This window comes from Peromyscus californicus, unplaced genomic scaffold (genome assembly GCF_007827085.1).
Source record: "Peromyscus californicus insignis strain IS unplaced genomic scaffold, ASM782708v3 Scaffold_15__1_contigs__length_86483966, whole genome shotgun sequence".
In the NCBI taxonomy this organism is placed as follows: Eukaryota; Metazoa; Chordata; class Mammalia; order Rodentia; family Cricetidae; genus Peromyscus; species Peromyscus californicus.
In genome coordinates, this window is record NW_026294447.1 from 52831625 (window position 1) to 52844707 (window position 13083).

A 13083-nucleotide genomic window follows, 5' to 3' on the forward strand; every position below is an offset into this window, starting at 1 on the left:
CTAAAATATGCTTCTTAACTAGATCTATTGTTCCATGCGACTGTTAGACACTTAGAGATCTATTCCCCATCCTTGGCTTACTGACAGGGAAAACTGGCCAAATGAAGTGTCCTTGGGATAGATTAAAGGCAGAACTTTCACAGATTTTATTCATGAGTGAAATCGCAGATGTTTGGCTTTGTTTGGATCAAAGTCCTTCAGAAGACTAGAACTAGAGTGATAGTGTATAATCAAGGTTATTAACACAAGCAGCCTAAGAAATCATGCCAACCCTTTGCTTGCCAAGTCTAGCTGATAAAAGACTTATGTCTCAAGCTTATCTAACTGACACTGCACCACCGGGCTCTGATCAGAGTCTTACTCCTGAAACCTTGAAACCTTGTGTTGCCATGGTAAATGGCTCTGCCCTTATTGCTTACCCAATGAGATGTAACTTGTATTTTCTTCAAGTCTCCTGAGGAAAGTGTATTTAAGCTAGATGGACAAGAAGCTAGGGGGATTGGAATTAAAATTGGGACAGAAAATTAGAAAACTAAACAGATTTAGAACTACAAAACAGAAACTAAAGAATCAGAGCTAAGAAATCATAAACAATTGGAACAAGAGAATTAGAGTTGAAGAAGAACAATAGACAGGACTGGAGCAGCACCCATGTGAGTTACTCCATAAACTCTCAGATTAGACATATCATAAGTTCCCTTCGCTTCTCTGTAGCATCTGACCTGAACTCTGGAGGGGGTCTTAGGAGCTGGACTCCAAGGCCCCTGTCATACTGTGAGCTACCTCCCATCAGCCTCCCCACTCCTTTGCCCAGCAGTATTGGTTCACTTCCCCATCACCCTAGTGTTCCCCACCTGACACAGAGGCTCTGATGGAAAGGGAGATGATGTCTGCATAGCGCCGAATGATGCATATGGAGCATGCATAACGGGCAGGGGCTTGAAACAGCTTCTCCTTCTTGCTTTGTACTTGGGAGCAAGAAGATATAGACTGTTCCTGACTATTCCTGACCATCGGAGAGGGGATGAAGCTGAAGAAAGAGAATATCGGCTGTACATATGGGAAGGGGCTGCCTCTGTCCCTTTGACCTCAGGCAAGCTGCTGTATCTTGCAGAAGCTCAGAGGAAGGAAGTCCCAAAGAGGCCCTTCCTGAAAAGCCTGGGGATCCTCAAGACCCCAGTCACCATAGTCTCTGAAAGCATCACCAAAGCTCATTCTGTTAGCTTTCAAATCCAGCCTCCTTCTCTTCAGTCTTCCAGAAGACAGCTGCGGTACTGCCATGTCTGTCCCAACTCTTGTCTCTCTCCTAGCCCTGCTAAGCCCTCTCCTCTGCCCTGCTGTAGCTCAGGTGTATGCGCACATCCTGCCAGTGAGCTCTACCTGTTGGGGGTGCCAGGGACACTGTCTTTCCTGGGCTTGTCCCATCTGGGCCCATCCCTCCATTAACCTGGCTTTGATCCCACCCTCTATTGTCTCTCAGGGCGATTACTCAAATGCCTGCCACCCCTGTCACTCATCACAGTGCACACCAGGCAACTTCCTTATGTGGAGCTGGCATGCCACTCCCAGTTCCTCACAGTCCCCTTGGAGCTCAGAAGAGGCAGCCAAGCTTCTGTTACACAGGCTCCTTTGCCATATGCCAACTCTCATCTGCAGGTGCCCAGCTATTCTGTCTGCCATCTTATAGGTGACCACAATTCCCAGTCTCAGGTGCTTTCTGACCCTGATTGGGTGCAGAGCATTCCATCCAACCTGTACCCTTCTCCACCTGGTGACCCAGCTTCTGTAAGGTGTCCTAGCCTGGTGGCTCTCAGCCTGGAGAAGTTGGCTCCACTGCTGGTCAACTTACTTTCTGCAGGAAGACATCTTTCCAATAGATCTGCACCCAGAAACAGGCACATGCAGCCATGTACATACACACATACATGCATGCAAATATGCGTCATTACCCACAGCCAGCCTTCCTTCCCACCCCAAATCAAAGATGGACCCTCAGTCAATAAGCTTCTTCAGCCTTCTGTGAGAGAGGATACTTTTCTCTCCATGTCCACTCCACCAGCTGCCACTCCCCTTGGCACCATCCCGGAACCCCCTAATTCCATCTTCTGTACTCAATCTACCTTCTCTCCATCAATCTGGATATCGTTTTTAAACAAGCTCAAGTGTAGTCACAAGAAAGAACCCAACAGCCAGATGCCACCTCCCTCCTTTCATGCACTCTGGTGCCGCCTTGCCCATCCTCAAGCACCCTTGACCCTGCACCCTCATTTTAAACTCATAGTCTGGCTTCTATAACCATAGAAACCTGACCCACCCAGTGAATGTGTCTGAATGTTCACCTCACCTGCCTTCCCTGTAGTAGGACAACAAAGGCGACCTCAGCTCCTGCTCCAGTCAGCCCTTAGGCAGCTGGATTTTGTTCAAACCTCTGCTCCTCCTCCTCCTCTTCCTCCTCCTCCCCTTGATGGGGTTCAGTCCTCCAGCTGATCCTTATAAGCCAGCAGGCCTCAGCTGCTGGCTGGCAACTCTTTCTTCTCTCCCACAGATCTCACCACACCCACAGCTTCATTGTGAAGAGATGCAAAGGGCAGAGCACTTTTCATCTTCAGCCAGGTCCCTTCCCTCTGAACTCCTGCATCTCTAACTGACTAGCTGCCAGCACCTCCTGATGTTACAAGCAAGTTCCAGCACAGTAGACTAAACTGAAATCAACTTTCCCAAACGGCTGCCTGATGAGAGTCACAGACAAACCTTTATCGGCATCTGCATCAGCGGTACCCCCATCCGCCAGGCTACCTGATCCTCAGAACCATCCTTGCACCGCCTCTTCCTTATTCCCAGTGTCATCCATCACCAGTCCTGTCAATAGAACTCAAGTCAAGTCATGGAGAATGAGGAAGAATCTATGCGCAGATGACTCTCAGGTAGCCTGGTGGATGGTGGTACATTGATGTAGCTGCACTGTAAGTCTTGTTGGGAAGGGCTGTCTCCCAAAAAAGTCTCAATACCCTGCCAGTCCTGGGATATCTGCCATTCAACTGGCACAGTGGAGCCTCTTCAACTCTGTCATCTCAGAGCTCCTCAATCTCAACCCTTTAATCCTATTCTGCCCTATTTTGGGATAATGTCTTTGATTTTGGGTGGACCCTATTCCTGGAGTATCTTTCTTCCAATTTCCCCCCAGTGAACTCCTATGTGTTGTTTGGGTCCCAAGACACATCACTGCCTCCAAGAAGCTGTCTTTGACGACACACATGAAGAAAATGGCTCCCGTAGATGTCTCTATGCGACCATCAGCCTGTGGGCAAAACAGTTGCCTCTGCTGTGATTTCACATCTGTGTGTTCTTGAACACTGTGTGAGTCAGGGCTCTGGCCTGTCTTGTCCTCCCTGATGACCTACTGTTTGGCCAACACTGAATGTTCTGTGAGTGCTTGTTGAACGGGTCACTGAGCTGAAATTGAATTAAATGAGCAGCTTGCCTCTGAGGAGTGGTGCTGACAGGAAATGGACGGGGAGATCAGGGTGATGAGAACTCCTTGGCTCCATCAAAGTGCCAGTAGCACAGAAAATGCATGTGTGAAGTTTGGGTTACACTTTTGTCCAAAGCAGAGGAACTGAGATTGGACTTATAAATTGGTATAAACAGACCCCCACTCCCCACTCCACCCCTCCAAAAAATGAGTAAAAAAATGTGTGGAACCACTGAGATGCTAGGAAATGATATATTCAAGTAAGACCATCCAACTGGAGAGCCTATGGGAAGCTGAGAGATGCCACATAGTGTCATTGACACTGAGCTAATTGTGGTTTAAAGTTGCACTAGACTAATCCTAGAGCTCAACCACGTGCCTTGATAAGACCAGACAGCAAAATAGTAATGTCACAATGGCCAATATTCAACCCCAAATTTCTAGACAGTCAAAGAATAGTGTTGGTGTAAAATCATAACTGTGCTTTACAGGAAATGTAAAAATCACTCACTCTTAGCTATGGCCAGAAAAGACAGATCTAAGTGGCCCTGAATGACACCCTCCACCATGGAAAAGGCTACACATTATGGTCCTGTCAAAAAAGAAAGTCCCAAATAGTTCACATACCAGTGGCTTTGTGGGAGCCTTGACTAAGCTATAAAATGAGAAAATCTGTTTTTATGAGATTCAGGTATTTGTCACAGTCTTAGTTTTGGAATTGGTAGAGGGCTGAGGTCTGGCAAGATTAGCTGTGCATACCAACTGAGTGGGTAGCAGGATATAGAAGCTGATAGCAATTGCCTATTAAAAGGGACTATAAATAGTTGGGGATAACTTTGGCCCCTGATCCACAGCATTCCATTTCTCTACAATCATGATGCTCTAGTCACCCTGGGTCAAGCCCTTGAATATGCTATGGCTTCTCCACTGAACTCTGGTTCACAATAGGAAAATGTTACTTGATGCCAGAAGAAACATGAGGTGACAGGAACAGTCCCAGTCATGACTTACATCAAGGAATTCACAGGCAGGATTTTAGAACAGTCTCTTAAAGTATACCTTAACTTTTTTTCATGAAAATGGATTTTTTAACAATATATTTTGATCAGTCTCCCCTCCCCTAACTCTTCCAAGATTCTTCCTATTTCCCCAAGTACCCAAATCCACGTTTTCTTTCTCTCCCTCACTAGAAAAACAGACATCTAAAAATGATAAAAACAAAATAAGATAAAATAAAAACAAAGGATAGAAGAAAACAAACAAACACCAGAAAAAAAAGAGTCAAGAAAATACAAGAAATATATACAGATGCAGAGATGTACACATTCACACACAGAGAAGTCCCATAAAAACAAAAAAAAATGGAAAATATAACATAAAAACAAAAGACGTGTAGTAGGAGGAGCTCAGAAAAAGCATTATGAGACAAACAAGCAAAACCAAAAAGATCTCCAAAAATATCATTGACCTTGTTTTGTGTTGGCCATCTACTGCTGGGCACGGGGCCTGCCCTTATGAGTGATTTGTATACACAGTGAGACTCCATTGGAGAAAACTAGTTTTTCCTTTGCAAGTTGTTATCACTTGGAGGTAGATAGGTTCTGGGTTAGGGATGGGACCTTGTGTCCACTTCCCCTCTCAGTTCTGGGATCCCATCTGGTTTAGACCCTGGGCATTCTGCCTCAGTCTCTATGCATCATATGTGTGTTAGTCCTTTTGGATCTAGAAGGCCTTGCTTCCCTGGTGTCTTCCAACCCCATTGGCTCTTACAATCCTTCTGCCTCTTCTGTAGAGTTCCCTGAGCCCTGAGGAGAGGGCTTTGATGGAGACATCACATTTAGGACCAAATATGCCAAAGTCTTTCACTCTCTGCACATTTTCCAGTGGTGGGTCTCTGTATTTGTTCCCATCTACTGTACGAGGCGGCTTCTCTGATGATGTCTGAGCAAGGAGAATAGTACAATGAACTATTTGGTTTTCCCCTAGATCCATGTCCTATCTAGTCTTAGGTCTTTGGCCACCTGAGCATGGGTGTCAGGCATGGGTCCCATCACATAAGTGGGCCTTAATTCCAATTAGAGAGTGGTTGGTTACTCCACAAGCTTTATGCCACTATTGCCCCAGCATATCTTACAGGCAGGACACCATTGTAGGTTGAAGGGTTTGTAGCTGGGTTGGTGTTCACCTTTCTCCTCTGGTAGCAGCAGAGTACCTTCCAGTACCATGAACACTAGTCAATAGGTGTGAAGACTTGAGGTAAGGCACCACCTCAACTGCTTCATATTCAGTGAATCACACAGATGTTATCTCAAGCAATAGGGCCTTATCATCAGTTTGTGGAGAGCAACCTATAGCCTTGGCTATAGCCTGGGTTGTTTGGGGGTTTCCATGTTGCCCATTTTACCAATAACTCAATTAGATGTAATCCATTCCTGGCACTGGAGGCTTCATTTGGTAGCAAGAGATGTTTTGTTGGGATTCCCCTGCTATTTGGTGATTCCATTTAGACTTATGTCATATATGTGTATATTTCAGGAAGTTTCTACTGTGGCAGGTATCCCTCAAATGGCCTTAGTTTCAGCTCCCCTTCCTCCCTCCCCCTTTCCATTTAATCCTCTCATTCCAGTCTCCACCCACCACCTCCCCTCTGTCTCTTCATAACTATAAATTCTATTTCCTCTCCCTTGGGAAGTCCTTCCTCCCCCCAGTAGTCCCTTATTCTATACCTAATCTCTGCAGTTACACAGATTGTAGCCTGCCGATCAAAGACTTAAAAGCTAATATCCACATATAAGCAAATACATACCATGTTATTGGTCTATTGGGGTCTGGGTTACCTCATTTAGGATGATTTTTTTTCTAGCTCTATCCACCCTTAAAATATATGTAACAGGGAATATATTATAGCATGAGAAAAAGATATAAAAAGAACCAACTTGAACCTCTTGAGAGGATAAATTTGATATCTGAGAACAGAAATTTATAGTGTGAACTTAAAACAGTAGAAGAAGATCGATGAGCTTGGAAACATGTAGATAGATGGGTCAGGAGAAATGGTTCAACAGTTAAGGACACTTCTTATTCTTGCAAAGGACCAGAATTCAGTTCCCAGCACCCATATAGGGTAGCTAATAGCAGTCTGTAACTCCAGCTCCAAGGGATTTGACGCCCTCTTCTGGCCTCCTTGGGATCTACACACATAGGCACATACACACAGAGAGATACATTCACTTAAATAAAAATGGAATAAAACTTCTTTTAAAAGAAAGAAAATGTATCAGAAGGACCAGACTGGCAAAGACTGTTAGCTAGCTAAACAAACAAACAGTAAAAGTGCCATGGTGATCTCGTACCACATAAGCTTGTGGGGAAACAGGAATTGTTAACATGTATAATTGGAGTCCTGGATGTGAAAGGGGAGAGGATATAGAGAATAGAAAAAAATGGTCGAAGAAATCTGTGTGCTTTGGTAGAAAACTGTATGTGTTGGTAACCCATGCTTTAAAAAATGTAATAAAGACATAAACGTAATCAACACAAAGAAGGCAGCTCTGCCATTTCTTTCCTACTACATGATTTTCGACTACTTCCTTCCCATGATTCTCTGACTAGACCCCCCCCACGTGACATCCTCCTTTCCATCCATAGCTACAGCTCAGGCCCTCCCACTGCAGTCTTTTTGGACCACATAGTCTGCCCCTCCCATACCGACACCTGGAGCAAACCTTGGCTTTTTGCCTCCTTATGTGTCTGTCTTCTTGGCTACAATGTCTAGACATTATGTGGGTTCCCCAGAGCAAAGGCATAATGAGCACATTCTAGAGATGAGGGGGAGAGAAGGAGATGACTCAAAGAGAGTGTGAAGGTGTGGATGGTGTGGGAGGGTAGGGGGAGAGATGATGGGAACCCTAAGTGCCAGACATGTTGACTTGTCCATTCTTACAACTGATGTGTAGACAGGAAGTCACCTTGAAGGGTTCAGGGTTTCCCAAGTTTGGCTAATCAGCTTCTCCTCAGTATACAAGTCACCACACCTCACCCAGAAGCACTGAATCAGAGTTTCCAGAGAAAACTAGGAAAGACCTGATGCTAAGGAGTGAAGGTGTCCCCCTATCCCAGCTTCTATTCTTGACCCAGGAAGAAGTTCATCTAAGCTCACCTCCAGCACTGGGGTCTCAGGGCCACCTGGAAAGCAAAGGCCTATTTTGTCTGCAATCCCTAAACCTAATCACAGCAGAGCAGTGAGAGAATAAGGGCCTACCCAAGGGTCATCCCCTTGAGATTGCTTCCGGTCCACCCTCCTCCATGAAGCCTTTTCAGTGATACCAAGGTGAAAGGTGTCTAAAATCATCTGTCCTTGACTACAGTTACCATCCTCACACACTGTGATGTGTCTACTCCACTTCTGATTTTATAAAGATGTTTTCTCATTCAGAGTTTGGAGATAGGTTTGTGCTAAGGTAGTCCAGGCTGCTCTTGAACTAGAGACCCTTCAACCACCCAAGGGGTTATAGATATGTGCTGCTGTGCCCTTTTAAAATACGTCTATAGCAGCCAGTCATGGTGGTACACACTTTTAATTCCAGCCGTCATGAGGCAGAGGCAGGTGGGTCTCTGTAAGTTGGAGGCCAGCCTGGTTTACATAGCAAGTTCCAGGACAGCCAGGGCCACATAATACTGAGGCTCTGTCTCAAAGCAAGCACAAAGTAAAATTTTAAAAGTAAATAAATAATAAACTATGTCTACAGGCTGGTGAAATGGCAGGTAGGGGTATTAGCTCACAAGCTTTGTGACCTGTAGTCAATCCCTAGAGTCCATATGTTAGGAGAGAACTGACTCTTGTAAGTTGTCTTTTGACTTCTACAAGTGCATTATGGCATATGTGTGCCCCAACACACACACACACACACACACACACACACACACACACACACACACACACACACACGAATAAACATCGTAAAATTTTTTAAGTTTGGCTATGTCTTTATCCATTTCTGTTTTATATCTGTGTATTTACCTCAACAGGGGAGCAGAGTGCTACTTCAAGGCTGAACCTGAACACCACTCAGCTAGAAGCCTCTGCAGCTGAGGCCACTGTCCCCACTGTGGAGCTGCCCAGTGGGAGGTGCTCCCCAGAGCTTCCAGTGACTTATAGCAGTGTGGCTCACTTCTTAGTCTTCCCAGTGGCCATCTCACTTCTAGCAACTGGGGACAAACTTGGGATGAGATGAGGAAGGGCTTGGGTCTTGACAAACCTCCAGGTCCCAAAGAATTCTCTCTGTTGTCTTTTCCACATGGTGGGACAGAAGAGATTTCTGTCCTGAGATGACCTTCATCCTGGAGGGACACTTGTATAGGACTCTGTGCAAACAAAACAATCAGCTCCCTGTGTGCCAGGTCATGAGACCTTGAAGCAGTCCTGATGGTCACTGAGACTAAGGAGGTGCTGTATAGATATGTGACCATATGTCACCTGGTCCCCGATAAAGGCCCCTGATGGTAGATACTGAGAGCCCACCTCTCAGAGAATACCAAGGCAGTCATATGACTTGCTGAGCATCCCATACCAAACAGATGGCCCATCTGAGAGTTCAGCTTCATCTCATGTGACTCTGGGGCCTCCCATGCACCTTCAGCCCCTTCAAGGCCCTGGAGATACCCTTGTGGTTGTCATCCATTATATCACACACCCTGGATGGGCTCCTGGAGCAGAAGGATGGATGCTGATGATAAAACTGGTGAGACTCAAATAATGTTCACAGTTCACTTACTGGCGTAGTACCGATGTTTACTCCTTTACTGTGACCAGTGTCCTATAGTTATGGAAGATGAGGGCATTAGAGGAAGCTGCTGGAAACCATGATTACCTTAGTGTTCTATTGCTGTGAAGAGATGCCATAACCACGGTAACTCTTCTAAAGGAAAACATCTCCTTGGGGCTGGCTTACAGTTCAGAGGGTTAGTCTGTTATCATCATGGTGACAAGCATGGTGGCATGTAGGCAGACATGGTGCTGGAGAAGAAGCTGAGATTTCTACATCCAGATTGGCAGGCAACAGGAAATGAATGATCCACTAGGCAGGGTTGAGCATCTGAGACCTCAAAGCCCCACTCCCTAGTGACACATCTCCTCCAACAAGACCACACCTCCAAATAGTGTCACTCCCTATGAGCCTATGGGGGCTATTTCCTTTCGAACCACACCATGTCTTAGCTCCATCACTTTCTGTAAACCCCCAAACTTAAAAATGTATCCAAGGATGCAGTATAGTGGTAGAATACTTGCTTAATACATACAAGGTGCTGGGTTCAATCCCTAGTACTGCCAAAGATTAAATATAAAGATAAAAGAAGCTCAACGGTCAGGCACATAAGTAAGAAAAATGCTTCCACCTTGGCCCAAGGCCCAGTCATAGGGTCTACCTTTGACCTCCAGAACCAAGATTCTCCTGTTGTTTCTGTCAGATCACATAAGTAGGGAACCTGTTGCCTACATGTAGCCCTCCTGCTGGAACAGGCCCTTCCAGATAGCAAATCCCTTAATGGAGAAGGGCTACAGGCAGGGCAAGCTGCTGTCATCCTGGATGAACTAACCAAGCCTGTTGTTCTTCTAGACATGACCGTGAGACTTCTCAAACACCTGCCTCGGCCAGAAACACAAGCAAACACGGTGTCTCTCGGTCTAGTTTGGTGACACCGGCTGATCTCTCCCCTCCTTCGTCCCCACACAGGGATCTTTACAGGACCTGGGTCTGCTAGCACTCCCTGTCCAGCTGACCTCTCCCCTCCTTTGTCCCCACACGGGGATCTTTACAGGACCTGAATCTGCTAGCGCTCCCTATCCAGACTGAGGCTTCCTACTTCAGACTCCACCAGGCTGCAATGCCAGCCAACTTGAAGGATGTTTCCACTCTGTACCCCTCTCTTGAACCTCACCCCTTATCCCAACCTAAATTCTAACTGTTTCTGCCCATGGCATGGAGCCTCGTGATGAAGTCCTATGACCTCTGTGATTTCCTCAAGGAGGAAGGCTCAGCTTATGGCCATTACTAACTTTATGACAGCTTTCCTAGGCTAGACCTGCAGCACTGACTCTTTTGGGTGGAATTTAATCTGCACATGTTCTGTTGTTGCTCTGTAACTATCCCAATATAAATGAAGGTATTCTATACAGATTCTTGGCCCCTTCCTTTGGCTATCAGATTATTGAAGCAGGGGACTCCATGACATTGCAATTCCCTAGGAATGACATGTTGGGAGAAGGAAAAGGCTGAAGCCTATTGCCAGCCGTAGAAGGGGCTTGTGTCTAAGCAGAGAGATTTCACAGTTCTGAAAACTTGTCAGAGACAGACTGGAGCCCAGACAAAGATGGGTCGGGGGGGGGGGCATGCCTTCACCAAGACTATTTAGTTATATGTGCCTCTTTCCCTATTTATATTTCCCTGTATTCTGGAGTCAACTGTCAGAACCCCAAAGATGGACTTGGGAGAGTCACCAAATCTCTTTATCACTCTTCCCAATGTGGCCACATCAAATAAATCTCCCTTTTCTGCTTTCCATCGTTGCTTACTTAATCAGCACATGGAGGATGGGTGACTAACTTTTTAGAGCTGTCAGGGCCCAGGCTCTGACCCTAACAATTCCATTAAGAACCAGTTCACCTGGGTCCATAAACTGTCCCACGGCTTTAGAAGAAATTAGACAACAGAGATTGGTAAAGGAAACCAAGTAAGTTTCCAGTTTGGCTGAAGTAGGGAGAGAGACTCCCCGCTTATCTCAGCCCTCTCAGGAGCAGAGTTACAGTTTTACAGAAAACAATGAAATAAGAGTTAGTTCATACAAGGGTGTTAATTCAACTGTGAGTTGATCTACGAGAACCCCCACCCCAGCAACCCTGGCTGGCACTAGTATCTCATCCTTTCTCTGCCCCAGCATGGAATACCTGGAGGAGCTGCAATTCCTTGCTGTGCACTGTTTTAGTGTGATAACCCTCCGGAGGGACACCAAGTCTCTCTTCCTCCAGGGGCCATGCTTTCACTGTTGATGGTGGTGTAATTAATTTCTGTCTGTGATAAAGTTGAATTAGTTTTCTATGTATGACTGTGAGATTATGTCTTTCTGTTTAAATGATTTTATTTATTTTAATTTTTATTGCATTGATCAGAGAGAGGTGATTGGGGCTCACCGCAGCACGCACATGGAAGTCAGTGAAAAATATTGGTGACTCACAGCCACCTGTAACTCCAGCGGCAGGGGATCCAATGTCTCGGCCTCCATGGGCATCTGTACGAATGTGCAAATACCCTCTGCAGGCACATGTACTCGTGTGCAAATACCCACACGTGCATGGAATGTGAACGCATGCACGTGCATGCGCTCACACATGCACATATACACACATGTACACATAATTTAAAAAATATTTTTAAAGTACTTGATGTGTGCCCAAGAGGAATTCTAGGGATTATTGTGGAGATGGGAGAGTAGAAATTTATTAGAAGAGGCCCAGGACAGACAGACAGACAGACAGCAGCATGGCTGGGGCTCTGAGGACAGAGTTCAGGTCCCAGCACCAGAGACAGACAACATGGCGGAGGGCAGGGCTCTGAAGAGAAGAATCAGGGCTCACATGGCAGAAACGGGGTCTCTTCATATGCTTTTCTGAGGATAGGGGAGATTTCACAGTACAAGCCTGCAGCCAGGTTCTCTGATTCCCAGGCAGGAGGAAGGAAAGGGATAGGGGACAGGGTATGTGACCACCAATGGCCATTTGACATAATCCTCTTCCCTATGGGAGAAACACTGGCTTGGGGAAGTCTGTTAGCTAGAGACTCATAGTCTCAGTGGGGTGCCTGTGGCCACCTGTGAGGAGGAGGGGCTGCTGCAGGGACTGCAACCAGTATCTGGACTCTAACATTGCATTCTTACAGTCCGAGGACAACTTCTTCTCCTTCTACCATGTGGGTCCTGGGGATTGAACTTGGGATCATCAGCTCTGATGACAACTGCCTTTACCTGCTGAGCCATCTTGCCAGTCCCAATTTTATTTTATTTTTGTTTTTTCGAGACAGGGTTTCTCTGTGTAGTTTTGGTGCCTGTCCTGGATCTTGCTCTGTAGACCAGGCTGGCTTCGAGCTCACAGAGATCCGCCTGACTCTGCCTCCTGAGTGCTGGGATTAAAGGCATGTGCCACCGCGGCCCGGCCCCAATTTTATTTTTTAATACGAATAATTTTAAAGATAGAACTTGTCCAATAACACAGTTAGAATGTTTTGAACTCTATGAGGTGGCAAAAAAATCTGTGACATTCTGAATTTTGTTCTTTTTTTCGAGACATGGAGTCTGTGTCACACCTCCCCATCACCTCTACAATGAGAAGAAACAACCCACATGCTACAGGATGCTGGTTTCCTGAGCTGTGGTGCTCAGACAATTAGATGTCAGATATTTTCAACCTGGGGTGGGGAGAGCTCACTGGGATGGACCACAGCCCATCGTAAGTCAAGGAACGCCTGTAACACAAAAGAGGAAATGGTTCAGTCAAAATTGTGCGGGTAGGTCAGAGATGAGTGGAAGTCGGGGAACTGAGTGTGAATGGTGTACAGGCT